The 15,513-nt window shown below is 42.3% G+C and overlaps 1 protein-coding gene across 3 annotated transcripts in view; it reads right to left on the reverse strand.

Moving 5' to 3' along the window:
• The window catches only part of ptpn9a (protein tyrosine phosphatase non-receptor type 9a), a 240,778-nt gene that overhangs the window by 166,586 nt on the left and 58,679 nt on the right, over window positions 1-15,513 (reverse strand). The window contains exon 1 of one of the 3 annotated variants that reach the window (XM_043680534.2): window positions 3,763-3,831. The exons of the other annotated variants lie outside the window; for them this stretch is intronic. The gene's annotated coding sequence lies outside the window, so the exon portion shown is untranslated. Of the gene's footprint in view, window positions 1-3,762; window positions 3,832-15,513 lie in introns of those variants that run through there. 3 annotated transcript variants of the gene reach the window in all.

Here is a 15,513-nt window from a genome sequence, read left to right on the forward strand (position 1 = left end):
TCACTCAATATCAAAAGAAATTCAGTTGCAGATCCCAAGGGAACCAGGCTATCTGTCATGATCAAAGATTGCTGATTGGCAAGGGAATCAAGAGATAGAGGAAAAAATAGGCAGGTGACACTGAGTCCACAATCAGATCAGCCACAATTTTATCAAAAGGCAGAGCAAGGTCTAGGAACTGAATTGCCTATTGCTTCAGCTAAATATATGTGTATATACAAACCATTCCAGGTCAGTTTGGCACTCCCAGTCAGCAACCAGAGTAGCACGTGCAACAATTTCAACTCATTACTGTGTGTGGGAAATGCTGTGTGCAAATCAGTTGCTATGATTTATATACTACACAAGTGCTTCATTGGTTGTAAAACACTTCAGGATTTTTTTTTAAAGAGTCAGAGAGATATACAGCACGGAAACAGACCCTTCGATCGAACTCATCCATGCCAACAGATATCCTAACCTAATCTATTCCATTCGCCAGCACTTAGCCTGTATCGCTCTAAACCCTTCCCATTCATGTCCTCATCCAGATACCTTTTAAATTTTGCAACTGTACCAGCCGCCACCACTTCCTCTGGCAGCTCATTCCATACACGTGCCACACTCTGCGTGAAAAAGTTGCCCCTTAGGTCCCTTTTAAGTCTTTCCCCTCTCACCCTAAACCTATGCCCTCTGGTTTTGGACTTCCCCACCCCAGGGAAAAGACTTTGTCTATTTGTCCTATCCGTGCCCCTCATGATTTTATAAACTTCTATAACATCACCCCTCAGCCTCCGATGATCCAGGAAAAACGCGTGAGCCTATTCAGCCTCTCCCTGTAGCTCAAATCCTCCAAACCTGGCAACATCCTTGAAAGGGTTTAGAAAAGATTTACAAGTTTCACAACATCGTTCCAATAAAAGGGAGACCAAAATTGCACACAATATTCCAAAAGTGGCCTGATCAATGTCCTGTACAGTTGCAACATGACCTCCCAACTCCTGTACTCAATGTACTGCCCAATAAAGGAAAGCATGCCAAACACCTTCTTCACTATCCTATCCACCTGAGACCTCACTTTCAAGCAATTATGAACCTGCACTCCAAGGTCTCTTTGTTTAGCAACACTCCCTAGGACCTTACCATTAAGTGTATAAGTCCTGCTAAGATTTGTCTTGCCAAAACACAACACCTGACATTTATCTAAATTAAATTCCATCAGCCACTCTTCAGCCCATTGGCCCATCTAATCAAGATCCAATTGTAATCTGAGGTAACCTTCTTCGCTGGCCACTACACCTCCAATCTTGGTGTCATCTGCAAACTTACTAACTATGCCTCCCATGTTAACATTCAAAATCATTTATATACATGACAAAAAGCACTGGACCCAGCACCAATCCTTGTGGCACTCCACTGGTTACAGGCCTCCAGTCTGAAAAACAACCCTCCACCACCACCCTCTGTCTTCTACCTTTGAGCCAGTTCTGTATCCAAATGGCTAGTTCTCCCTGTATTCCATTAGATCTAACCTTGCTAATCAGTCTCCCATGGGGAACCTTGTTGAACACTTTACTGAAGTCCATAAGTATTACATCTGCTGCTCTACCTTCATCAATCCTCTTTGTTACGTCTTCAAAAAAAAAACTCAAATCAAGTTTGAGACATGATTTCCCATGCACAAAGCCATGTTGACTATCCCTAATCAGTCCTTGCCTTTCCAAATACATGTTAATCCCATCCCTCAGGATTCCCTCCAACAACTTGTCGACCACGAATGTCAAGCTCACCGGTCTATAATTCTCTGGCGTATCCTTACCACTTTTCTTAAACAGTGGCACCACGTTAGCTAACCTCCAGTCTTCTGGCACCTCACCTGTGACTATCTTTGATACAAATATCTCAGCAAGAGGCCCAGCAATCACTTCCCTAACTTCCCACAGAGTTCTAAGATACACCTGATCAGGTAAAGGGGATTTATCCACTTTTATGCGTTTTAAGACATCCAGCACCTTCTCCTCTGTAACATAGACATTCTTCGAGATGTCACTAACTATTTCCCCACATTCTATATCTTCCATGCCCTTCTCCACAGTAAATACTGATACAAAAATACTCATTTAGTATCTCCCCCATCTCCTGCGGCTCCACATAGGCTGCCTTGTTGATCTTTCAGGGGCCTCTACTCTCTCCCTAGTTACCCTTTTGTCCTTAATGTGTTTATAAAATCCCTTTGGATTTTCCTTAGCTCTATTTTCCAAAGCTATCTCATGTCCCCTCTTTGCCCTTCTGATTTCCCTCTTAAGCATATTCCTACTTCCTTTATATTCTTCCCAGGATTCAGTCGATCTCTGTGCGTATACGTGACATATGGTTCCTTCTTTTTCTTAACCAAAACTTCAATTTCTCTCATCATCCAGCATTCTGTACATCTACCAGCCTTGCCTTTCACCTGAACAGGAATTGAAGTAATGAAAAGTACCATGGAATTGCAAATTTTTCTTTCCATTGCCAATGTCACTGAAGTTCAAATAGATGTTAAACAATGAAAGAAAGTTTCAAGTATTACAGGTAACTGAATACTAAATGAATCATATAGACGTGTGTTCTGGTCAGAAAGTTGCCTGAAGACAAATGGATTTCAATTCTTCAGCATAAATATACTTCACTTCTGCTTTTTGCGTAGGATGACCAGTCACTTCAATAGGAACCTCGTACTAATTCAAGTTCAGGAATATCTATTTCAGTTTCATTATTGGTCTTTTCTATCAATGGCTATGATACTTGTTCACTTGGAGTGGGATGATCATGTGGTTACATCAACTTGACTCAACAGCAATACTCCCAAGTTAGAGCCACAAAATCACAGAACATTAAAGTACCTACAATGAGTCATTAGTCTCAGATTCAAATCTTCACTCAGGACCTGAGTATCTTAACCCAGGCTGGCATTCCAATGTAGCTCAAAGAGTACATGGCACTGCCAAAGCCCTATTTTTCACAAGATAGAAATTAATGCTTTGACTGCCTGCTCTGCTGAGCATCAGAATTCTCAATGGAACTTGGAGATGAGTGGCGAAAGTGAGGACTGCAGATGCTGGAGATTATTGACCAGGGAAATTAGTACTAACCACTCATCTTCAAGTCAAGAGGGTGGTGCTGGAAAAGCACAGCCAGTCAGGCAGCAACCAAGGAACAGAGGAATCGACATTCCGGGCAAAAGCCCTTCCTCAGGAATTTCTGATGAAGGGCTTTTGCCTGAAACGTCGATTTTCCTGCTCCTCGGATGCTGCCTGACCTGCTGCGCTTTTCCAGCACCACCCTCTTGACTTGAAGATGAGCGGTTAAGTATTAATTTCCCTGGTCAATATTCATCAATGAGCTAAGCTTACCAAATATACAGATGCTGTCATCATTTACCTCATCACTGTGTGCAATATGATTCCCATGTTTATTTAAAGAAAGAATGACATGCAGTAACGAAGCTTTTCACAATCATCACACATTGCAGTGTAATCACTGGTGTTTTAAAACAAAGACTGTGCCTTGAAAACAATTAATTGGCGATGAAGAATTTAGAATCATCATGAGGGTATGTGCAAAATAAATGCAAAACATTCCTTTGTTTATGATGCCCTAAGAGTATGGAGTTCATTTGCGTTTGTGTGGCCAACCCCACCAATATAGACCTCAAGCAGAAACAAATAAATTTAACAGGATCACACAAACAAATTGGTGAGTTGGTGTTATCTCGAGCTACAAATTAGCAAGCATTAGAGATACCTCAAAGTTGAAACAGGAGCCTGGCTGAATCTGTGGTCTCTTGCAAGGCTAGGAGTACCACATTTAATTTATCTCAGTGGCCCAGATCTAGGGAAGGAGAGAGAATATTCACTTGTAAATTCTCAATAGAGATCTACCACATCAGATCACTGGAGAGACACAAAATTAGAAGACCATTTAAAAAACAGCAAACAAAGCACTACAAAAATAAAACTGAAAAACAGAAAGTGATGTGAAATATGTAGAGAACCTTGGTACACCACACTTGGAGTACTGTGAATAGCTCTGATCTCCATCATACATAAAGGCAATAAGCATCAAAGGAAGTGCAGAAAAGATTCATGACAATGACATAAGAATGCAGAGGATACACTTATCTGAAAAGGTGATACGAAACTTGCTGAGGTGGTAAACAGTGAGGAAGAGAATATAGATGGGCTGATCAACGGCAAATTGAATTCAATCTGGATAAGAGTGAGGTGATGCTCTTGGGCAGGACAAACAAGGCGAGGAATCCATGATGAATGGCAGTAACCTGAGGATCAAAGGGAACAGGGTGTGCAGGTACACTGGCCCCTTAAGGTGGCAGGGAGATAAAGTGGTGAAGAAGACAACAGAAACAGAAATTGCTTGAAAAGTTCAGCAAGTCTGGCAGCTTCTGTGGAGAGAAATCAGAATTAACAATTCAAGTGACACTTCGGCAGAGGTGAGAAATATTACCTGGATTGGAGAATTTTAGTTACGAAAACAGATTGGATAAGTGGGGTTATTTTCCTTAGAACAGAGGAGATGGATTTGCATAAGATTATGAGGGCATATTCAAGGAAGACAGGAAGGAACTCTTTTCCCTTGGTAGAGTGATCAATGTGGGCATAACTGAAGGTAAAGGACAGGAGGTTTCAAGGTGATGTGAGGAAAAGTAATTTCACTCAGCTGATGGTGGGAATCAGGAATCCATTGCCTGGAAAGGTGTGGAGGCAGAAACCTTCATAATATCTAAATACTTGAGTACTTAAAAGTGCACTTGGTCAAAGGCTGGGAAGTGGATTAGAATAGTTAGGTATTTGTTTTTCAACACTGTAGACTGGATAGGCTGAAGGGTCTTTTTCTGTGTTGTAATTTGAAGATGCCGGTGTTGGACTGGGGTGTACAAAGTTAACAATCACAACACCAGGTTATAGTCCAGCAGGTTTAATTGGAAGCACTAGCTTTTGGAGCGCTGCTCCTTCATCAGGTGGTTGATGATCACCCGATGAAGGAGCGGCGCTCCAAAAGCTAGTGTTTCCAATTAAACCCGTTGGACTATAACCTGGTGTTGTGTGATTTTTAACTTCTGTGTTGTAGATCTCTACGAGGCAGCAATGGACGATATCCCCAGGCCTGGGCTGACAAGTGACAAGCCCTCATTCGCGCCACACGTGTGCCAGGCAAGGCAGAATCTGTCACCCTTTGGTTTCCAATGGCGATGATTATTGATAATCATTGAACCCGCCGCACAGTGGGAGCATGCTGGCCCCATAACCCAGAGATCAATGGATCAAAACCATCTTCTCCTATTTTGTTCGCACATTCTCCCAGTGTCTGTGTGGGTTTCCGCCAGGTGCTCTGGTTTCCTTCCACAGTCCAAAGATGTGCAGGTTAGGTGAATTGGCCATGCTAAATTACCCAGAGTGTTTACAGGGATGAGTAGGTTAGGTGAGTTGGGCATGAGAAATGAAAGATAACATGGTTAGGGTAGCGGAATAGGTCTGGGTGGGATGCTCTTTGAAGGTTCACTGTGGTCTTGTTGGGCCAAATGGCCTGTTGCCACACTGTCGGGATTCCATGGACTGTACGGCTGGGGCTTGTCTATTGAGAAAAGAGCAGACGAGAGAGATGAAGGGTAGATATGGAAAGGATGTTTCCACTTGTGATCAAGAATTAGAGATCACAAATGTAAAACTGCTGACAATAAATCAAATAGGAAATTCCAAAGAAGCTTATTTACTCAATGAAGAGAATGTGTTTGAGGTGAGCAGCATAGATACATTTAAGGAGAAGTTAGTTAAGCACAGAGGAAGACTGGAATAGGAAACTACATAAATGTAGTTGGGTAAAGACATGGAAAGAGGACAGCATCAATACTGGCCTGGACCAGTTGTGCTGAATGGCCTGTTTCTGTGCTATAAATAACTCATAACAAAGGTAAGCATTTAAAATATAAAGATAAAATTGCCATCGTCCTACTGGACCATCAGGGACTGCTCTCTCATTAGAGAGAGAAGACTGGTGGTGGATTAACCTGAGGGCCACCATGCCTCAGGCACAGGGACAGGTTGATAACCTCAGCTGGCTTGACAATTGAACTCACACCATTAACATCACTTTGAATCACAAACCAGCCATCCAGCTAAATGAGCTAACCACATGGGGGGGTGCGAGAGAACATGGAGGAAAGCTAATGTTGGTACCATTATTCAAGAAGGCTGGTAGGGATAAACCATGAAACTACAGGCCAATCAGTCATAGGGAAAATATTAGAAAAAATTCTGAGGAGCAGATTCATCTCTACTTGGAGGAGCAAGGATTAATCAATGATAGTTATCACAGCTTTGTCAGGGGGAGATCATGTCGAACAAATTTGATGGACTTTTTCAATGAGGTGACTTAGGTGTGTTGATGAGGATAACGCAGTTAATGTGGTCTAAATGGACCACCAATGGCCTCCTTCTTTAAAGACCACAATTTCCCTTCCCACGTGGTTGGTAAAGCCCTCCAACCCATCTCATCCACATCCTGCAACTCCACCCTCAAACCCCACCGCTCCAACTGTAACAAGGACAGAACCCCCCGGCGCTCACCTTCCACCCTACCAACCTTTGCATAAACCACATCATCCGCCGACATTTCCGCCACCTCTAAACAGACCCCACCAGCAGGGATATATTTCTCTCCCCACCCCTTTCCGCAAAGACCGTTCCACCGTGACTACCTGGTCAGGCCCACACTCCCCAACAACCCACCCTCCCCTCCTAGCACCTTCCCCTGCCACCGCAAGAATTGCAAAACCTGCGCCCACACCTCCCCCCTCACCTCCATCCAAAGCCCCAAAGGAGCCTTCCACATCCATTAACGTTTCACCTGCACATCCACCAAACGTCATTTATTGTATCCGTTGCTTCCGATGCAGTCTCCTCTACTCTGGGGAGACTGGACGCCTTCTCGTAGAGCGCTTTAGGGAACATCTTCGGGACACCTGCAACAACCAACCCCACCGCCCCATGGCCCAACATTTCAACTCCCTCTCCCACTCTGCCGAGGACATGCAGTTCCTGGGCTCCTCCACCGCCACTTCCTCACCACCCGAAGCCTGAAGGAAGAACACCTCACCTTCCACCTCGGAACACTTCAACCCCATGGCATCAATGTGGACTTCCTGAAGAAGGGCTTATGCTCGAAACGTCGATTCTCCTGTTCCTTGGATGCTGCCTGACCTGCTGCGCTTTTCCAGCAACACATTTTCAGCTCTGATCTCCAGCATCTGCACCCCTCACTTTCTATCAATGTGGACTTCACCAGTTTCCTCATTTCCCCTTCCCCCACCTTACCCCAGTTCCAACCTTCCAGCTCAGCACCATCCCCATGACTTGACTTACCTGCCAATCTTCCTTCCCACCTATCCTCTCCACCCTCCTCACTGACCTATCACCTTCATCCCACCTCAATCCACCTATTGTACTCTTGGCTACCTTCTCCGCAGCCCCACCTCCCTCCCATTTATCTCTCCAACGGGAGGCTTCCTGCCTTCATTCCTGATAAAGGGCTTTTGCCCAAAATGTTGATTTTCCTGCTCCTCGAATGCTTCCTGACCTGCTGTGCTTTTCCAGCACCACTCTAATTTGGATAGAGAGAAACCTTTCTTTTGAGGAAAAAAAACTTTGCTCAATCTGAGACTTACTACCTAAAAGGTTTGCAAAAATGGGAACCCCCAAGAGTTGCTTGATGACTAGTGTAGATCCAATGAGCTGAAGGACCTTTTCCATATTATAAAAACTCTGACTCTATCTTGTTAATGCTGTAATACACATCCAAGCATTAGTATGCAAAATACCATTTGTCCACAAGCAAAAAAACACCTCAAATATGAACAGCGTACACCAACTACAGCTATAGACTTAACCATTCAAGACAAGAAGCATTACTCCTTTTATTAAAAATATTAACAGTATGTCATTTAGATAATGCCGTAAAATTCACACGTTCCACCTATCGTGCTTAATGATAAGCAATAGCTCGTAATCCTAAATATTATAAAGGAAAATATTATACAGAAATTGCAACATCGCCTACCGGTCCATATTCGCATCTTGTATCTTCCCAATATCTACATATCTATTGGCATCTCTCGTTCTAGAAGCAGCCTGTGAGAAACACTTGAATTCCCTTTGGCCTAACGTTTTAACTAAAAGCTTTGATTAACAAGAACAGCTTAAGCATTGTAGAGGCACTATTCAATAAAATGTAGCTCTAACTGTTTTATGGAGGTTTGAGAGACAACACCTTCCCTTGGTAGATACTTTTAATCATCAGATAAATTATCAAAAGCGTCTGACTCAAAGATAGGGACACTACCAATAAGCCATAAAGCTCCTCTCCCCTTGAATACATTCAGAATTATAGAGCACATCACGCTTTCCTTTTAGTATGCAGTGTTAAAAAGACACCAGCGAGCAGGCACTCACACATGGGAAATATGTGTGGGGGTAATATTTTCTGGAAACTGTGAAAGTTAAGTACTAACTGAGTTATTGTGATTCCGCTGGTAACTTGTTGTAAAAAATATACGCAAATGGATTCCCCTCTTCATGGATTCGATACTTCGGCTAAACTTACAAAGTAGCACTTAATATCTGATATTGTTCTATGGGATTGAAAGACGGTGCTTGGTGTTGAAGAGGAAAGAATGCTACTACATATAAAAAACCTCACACATAGACTAGTGTTAACTATTCCCAGTAAAACACACAGGAGGGAAACAAAAAATCAGAAAACAAAACAAGAAATCACAGGGAGAGAGAGCAAAAAGGTTACTGTTCTTTCAGGATAATAATATGGGTGCATAACAATTATCATGAAATAGTTACATCATAACAAGGAAACTTGAACTCTCAAACTCCAAGCCCGTAGAATGCACTCAGTCTTTTATCTGCAATACTTGCAAAGCTGCATCAAACCACATCCTCCACAGTCCCCTATTAACAATAAGGCCCTGGACAGCATAAACAAAAGGCTCTTTGCTAAAGCCTGCAGACATGAGGAAAAGATGAAGAATAGAGTCCACTGAACTGCCATTAATCACCTATCCATTCATTCAGCTATACAGCTCCACGCAGACAGTCTGCGCACAATAAAGAAAACCACGCATAGCTGCTAAAATCTTGTTAGTTATGGAACTAGCAGGCAAATAAAGCTTTGTACTTGTAGTCCATCAATCAAAAACACATTGACCACAGCCAGGTAATTTCACTCATCAGCCGCTCCTGTAAACAATGAAAACTGAACTCTTATTTGTCACCTCAGAATATGGCCAGACCCTGTAACCATCAACTGTCCCATAGGAATTATGACACTTAGGAGAATACCAGATCATCTACCTCAACCATGCAACTGGAGACAAATACAATCAATTACCTTAGCTGCATATCTAGTAGATAGCCCACATAGTTACAGCGTTCTGATCGAATATAGTTACATATTATCTGATTGAATGGCAGACTCTTATTACTCTGTATTTTGTGTTACTTCCTCTCAGCAGCTCTTCATGCTGCTGCTACCGATCATCAGATCTCACAGTGGGCAAAGCATTGAGGAAATGAAAAAGTATATAGCCAATCCGGCTTCCAAAAATAATTCTTCCAACTTTTTTTCCCCAACATAACCAATTACCGATTCACTCAATGTCACAGCAATCTGTTACCAATAAGGCAGACTACTTTAGCTTTATACCTGGGAAAATATGGCCTATTTAAAGAGTAACTTTTGCTAGGTTTCAGGAAAAAGAATAATTAGAAACTTATTGCTCACAGGTTAGATATTTCAACGTCTAAATACACAAGGAAAATTCCAAGATGAAATTTTAAAAATGGTTGACTTCGCAAAAAAAAGCATCCTCTGTGTCATCTGAGTGTTTTTGCAGTGGAGCAGAGTCTCAGGCACATTTAATCTTTTGGATAGGCACATAGATGACAGTAAAACAAAGGGTATGTCAGTTAGTTTGATCTTAGAGTAGGATAAAAGATCACAACGTCGAGGGCCGAAGGAACTGAACTGTACTGCACTGTTCTACATCTTGCACTACTCAAAATTCATTCTAAAGAGAATGAACATAATAGTTTAAAAACCAAATCAATCAATGAACACAAATAACATTTAAGATAAATAAATGTATCTGAAAATGAGCAGGGATGAACATCTTGAAGCAAAAATACTCAAAGCACTTTACAGTAATAAGCGGGTTTTTTTTGTTTTCTATAATTTGGTTCTCTTCCAAAATCCATTCAATTAGTATCTACGCCTGTGTATTCATTTCCTCATGAATAGTTACCATTTAAAAGCAACTATAAGCAGGTAACATGACTTGCTCATCAATATATCCTCACTCATGCACCAAAATCCACCAAATGCCCAAAAGGCACTCTTAATAACTTCAATTGCAATTACTTCAAGAACAAGCCCTGCCATGCTGCCAAATGACAGAGCTTTGGCTAAATCTGCAAATTAGACTAATAGAAAAAAAAACATAGGTACCACAACAATACTCAGAATGATACTTAAATTATTTGAAAACAAGCAAATTTAGTTTACAGCGTTTGATATTTTTATAAGGAACTTACTCAGAGTCATACAGATGTACAGCATGGAAACAGATGACCCTTTGGTCCTACTCGTCCATATCAATCAGATATCCTAAATTAATCTAGTCACATTTGCCAGCATTTGGCTCATATTCCTCTAAACTCTTCCAATTCGTATACTCACCCAGATGCCTTTTAAATGTTGTAATTGTATCAGCCTCCACCACTTCCTCTGGCTGCTCATTCCATACAACGCATCAGCCTCTGCGTGAAAAAGTTGCCCCTTAGGTCCTTTTTAAATCTTTCCCCTCTCACTTTAAACCTATGCTCTCTAGTTTTAGACTCAACGCCGGGTAAAATACTTTGTTTATTTACCCTCTCCACGTCTGTCATGATATTATAAATCTCTATAAGGTCACCCCTCAACCTCCGATGCTCCAGGGAAAACAGCCCCAATCTATTCAATCTCTCCCTATAGCTCAAATTCTCCAAACCTGGCAACAGCTTTGTAAATCTTTTCTGAACTTTAGATTAGGTTACTTACAGTGTGGAAACAGACCCTTCGGCCCAACAAGTCCATACTAACCCTCCGAAGAGCAACCCACCCAGACCCCTTCACCTAACACTATGGGCAATTTAGCATGGCCAATTCACCTAACCTGCACATTTTTGGACTGTGGGAGGAAACCGGAGCACCCGGAGGAAACCCACGCAGACACGGGAAGAATGTGCAAACTCCACACAGACAGGTGCCTGAGGCGGGAATTGAGCACGGGTCTCTGGCGCTGTGAGGCAGCAGTGCTAACTACTGTGCCGCCCTTTAAAACATGGTTAGATGCAGGTTTAACAACATCCTTCCTATTGCAGAGAGACCAGAATTGCACATAGTATTCCAACAGCAGCCTAATCAACGTCCTGTACAGCTGCAATACAACCTCCCAACTCCTGTACTCAATGCACTGACCAAATTAGGAAGAGTTAATTGTAAAACAAAGTTAGCAAGTTTTGAGAAGATTCGCAGCTCAGGTTGAGGTTCTGGATGTCCGTTTGCTCACTGAACTTGAAGGTTCATTTTCAGATGTTTCATCATCACACAAGGTAACATCATCAGTGAGCCTCCAGTGAAGCACTGATAGTAAGGCCTACTTTTTATTTATGTGTTTAGGTATAAAAGCGGGCCATACCACCAGTGCTTCACCGGAGGCTCACTGATGATGTTACCTAGTATGGTGACGAAACGTCTGAAAATGAACCTTCCAGCTCAGCAAGCAAACTTACATCTATAAAACAAAGTACACTGAATAAGCCCAGGATGTTAAATAAATTCACCCCTACTTCCAGTTTCTCAATATCAAGTAATTTTAATTATTTCAATCACAATAGACCAGAACATAAAAATTAACCTAATGGCTGTCTATGTGGAGCGTTTCTAGGTTGTCCTGAGTCAAAGTCTTTTGGGTTTGACAAAATGAGCTCTGACTAACTTTGGCAATCAAACAATGATCTCAATTAATTTACACAATGGCAAACTTATATTCCTACACAACTAACGTACACTAGCCATAAGGTTTTGTTTACAGGCAACAATAAAGTGGGAACACTCAACCTTAGGCAGCTCTTCGAGATTGAAAATATGTTTCTTCCATTCTAGTTCAATTGGTTCTTGGACTGATAAGTCCAATGCTCAATCTGCCACATGCTGGGTAGGCAGTGGTAGAAGCGTTGGGTAGATCAGTGTTACGACACGGGATAAATTCTCCTGCTTAATTTAAAGCAGCAACACAGAAAAAATTTGCCCGTGCAATAATCTGTAAAAATGCGAGGGGCCAAGAACTATTTAAAGTAAAAATTAACAACATTATTTCTTAAAGTATAACAGAGAATAATTAACCAACAACTATTTACAACTCCTTCCTCCAATTTATATTTTACCTTCCCTTCTATAATACTAGTCTAATATAAAACTCTATTAAGATTTACAAAACGAAACTTCTTATCTCAAAGCCAGGCAGCTTTCAGTTTTCTATGTATTCCGTTATTCTTTGCTTGCCCTGGAGGATTCTGCTTCACAGGTTACTGATCAATAAAGGTACCTTTAAGAAAGCTATTTTTCAGACAGTCTTTACATGCTGGTAGCTTAGCAATTCTCCTCTCAATTGTTTAATTTTCACCAGTCTTATACCCCCCCCCCCCCCCAAGGCATCAGATTGTGTAATTGGCTTTTAAGATTATTAATATACTAAATTCAAACTGGCTTGGAGTTTGGTATTTTTTGGGGTATAATTTAAACTGATTGGTCTAATTCGAAACTATGCTTTGTCGTTTCCAGACAACCAGCCAATATAAGTAAGTGGTTCGACCAAATGTTACATTATATTTTTTTCAGAACACTTGATTCTGTAAGATAGTTCTGTTGCTTTTAACTCTCTTACAAGTACAGTACGCCAACACCTTCAAAACAATCAGTCAGTCATTTGGAGGTTTGTGCACTCACTCCAAGGCCTGGACTTCAACTCCAGTGTTCCTGACAAAGTCTGATGTGTTACGATGCATTCCTGAGTGAAGCTTTTCCATTTTAGTTGGTCACAAGGCTGGAAGTCGTATGCACTGTCAGGGGTATTTGCCTTCCTAGAAAGTTTCTGCAGTGATCAAATCCTGGATGGAGCAGCTGCTTCTGGAGTCTGGTGTCAGGCATATGAAAGACATGGGGAGCTGGTTTTGTGTGTTTAGCATCTTGATGCTGGCTTGGTAGAGCATTCTGCTATTGGACCACCTTTCTTGCCACCACATTTAGAGGATCATGCAAAGGCACTGCTGGTGGCAGATCTCCCATGCTTTAAGCTGTACTTCATCTATTTTTCTGAAGCATGTAGGGAGCTCAGAGATCACTGCTATCCAGTAAACAAAAGTATGAGGAAGCATCACAGGACCTGAAACTTTAACTCTGATTTCTTTTCACAGATGCTGCCAGACCTGCTGAGCTTTTTCAGCAATTTCTATTTTTGTCTGATTTACAGCATCTGCAGTTCTTTCAGTTTTTAAACAAAGGCATTATTCTGGCATTGAATTCCTGGTCCTCAAATATTCTACTTCAGTCTCCTGAATAACAAGCAAGCATATTGGAGAATAATGAATTAATTTTCTAGTTTGCCTTCATCAAGAAGAAACCCGACAAGGAAAACAATCCATGTTTTCCAAGATCCTGCAGATGATCAATCTCTAATTGATTGGGAGAGGTATTGTTCTGTGGAGTTGCAAGAGTATCTTAGGTTTCCTGTTTAGTGAATGTCCCTTTGTTTCATATGTTTCAGAGAAGTCAACAATATATTGCGGTGGTACAGGACATTAGTGAGGCCACTTTTGGAATATGTGTACTGTTCTGGTTAGTCTGCTATAGAAAGGATATCATAACATTGGAGAGGATGCAGACAAGATTGATGAAGGATGCTACCAGGACTGGGGGGCTTGAGTTATAAGGAAAGGGCAGATAGGCTGGGACTTTTCTCACTGGGTTATAGGAATTGAGGGGTGATCTTGCGTAGATTTATAAAATGATGAGGGGTATAGATAAGGCGAATAGTAAAGGCAATTTCCATAGGAATGGGGAATTCAAAATTAGAGGGCATAATGTTAAGGTGAGAGGAGAAAGATTTAAAAGGGACCAGAGGGGCAACATTTTCCACATAGAGGATAATTCGTATAGAAGTGTGGAAACAGGCCATTTGGCCCAACAAACCCACACCAACCCTCCGAAGAGTATCCTATCCAGACTCATTCCTCTGCCCTATTACTCAACATTTACACTGACTAATGCACCTAACCTACACATCCCTGAACACTATGGGCAATTTAGCATGACCAGTTCACCTAACCTGCACATCCTCAGACCGCCGAGGGAAACTAGAATACCCGGAGGAAACCCACACAGACACAGGAAAAACGTGCAAACTCCACACAGACAGTCCCCCGAGGCAGACCCTATGAGGCAGCAGAGCTAACCACTGAGCCACCATGTGGAATGACCTGCAAGAGGAAGTGGTAGATTCAAATACAGTTACAACATTTGAAAGACATTTGAACAAGTTCATGAAGAGACAATGCAGGCAAATGGGAATAGTTTAGTTTAGGAAACTTGGTCGGAATGGACGATTTGGACCAAAGGGTCCATTCCCGTGTTGTACGACTATAACTCAGAGTTCAGTTTCTGAATGAGCATACAGATACCAGGACAGAACCCCACTGGTCCTCAAATACCACCCCACCAACCTCCATATACATCGTATCATCCGTCGTCATTTCTGCCCCTCCAAACGGACCCCACCACCAGGGATTTATTTCCCTCCCCTATCAGCGTTCCGAAAAGACCACTCCCTCCGTGACTCCCTCGTCAGGTCCACACCCCCCACCAACCCAACCTCCACTCCCGGCACCTTCCCCTGCAACCGCAAGAAATGCAAAACTTGCGCCCACACCTCCCCCCTTACCTTCCAAGGCCCCAAGGGATCCTTCCATATCCGCCACAAATTCACCTGCACCTCCACACACATCATTTATTGCATCCGCTGCACCAGATGTGGCCTCCTCTATATTGGGGAGACAGGCCGCCTACTTGCGGAATGTTTCAGAGAACACCTCTGGGACACCCGGACCAACCAACCCAACCACCCCGTGGCTCACTTCAACTCCCCCTCCCACTCCACCAAGGACATGCAGGTCCTTGGACTCCTCCATCGCCAGACCATAGCAACACAACAAGTCCCTCCTCCCTACGTTTTATCTTAGCCTGCTAGACAAACTTTCCTCATTCCTGAAGAAGGGCTCATGCCCGAAACGTTGATTCTCCTGTTCCTTGGATGCTGCCTGACCTGCTGTGCTTTTCCAGCAACACATTTTCAGCTGCAGATACTTATTATCTGCA

Source organism: Chiloscyllium plagiosum, unplaced genomic scaffold, assembly GCF_037043375.1.
Source record: "Chiloscyllium plagiosum isolate Xiang-an unplaced genomic scaffold, Cpla_swu_hap1 HiC_scaffold_42, whole genome shotgun sequence".
Classification (NCBI taxonomy): domain Eukaryota; kingdom Metazoa; phylum Chordata; class Chondrichthyes; order Orectolobiformes; family Hemiscylliidae; genus Chiloscyllium; species Chiloscyllium plagiosum.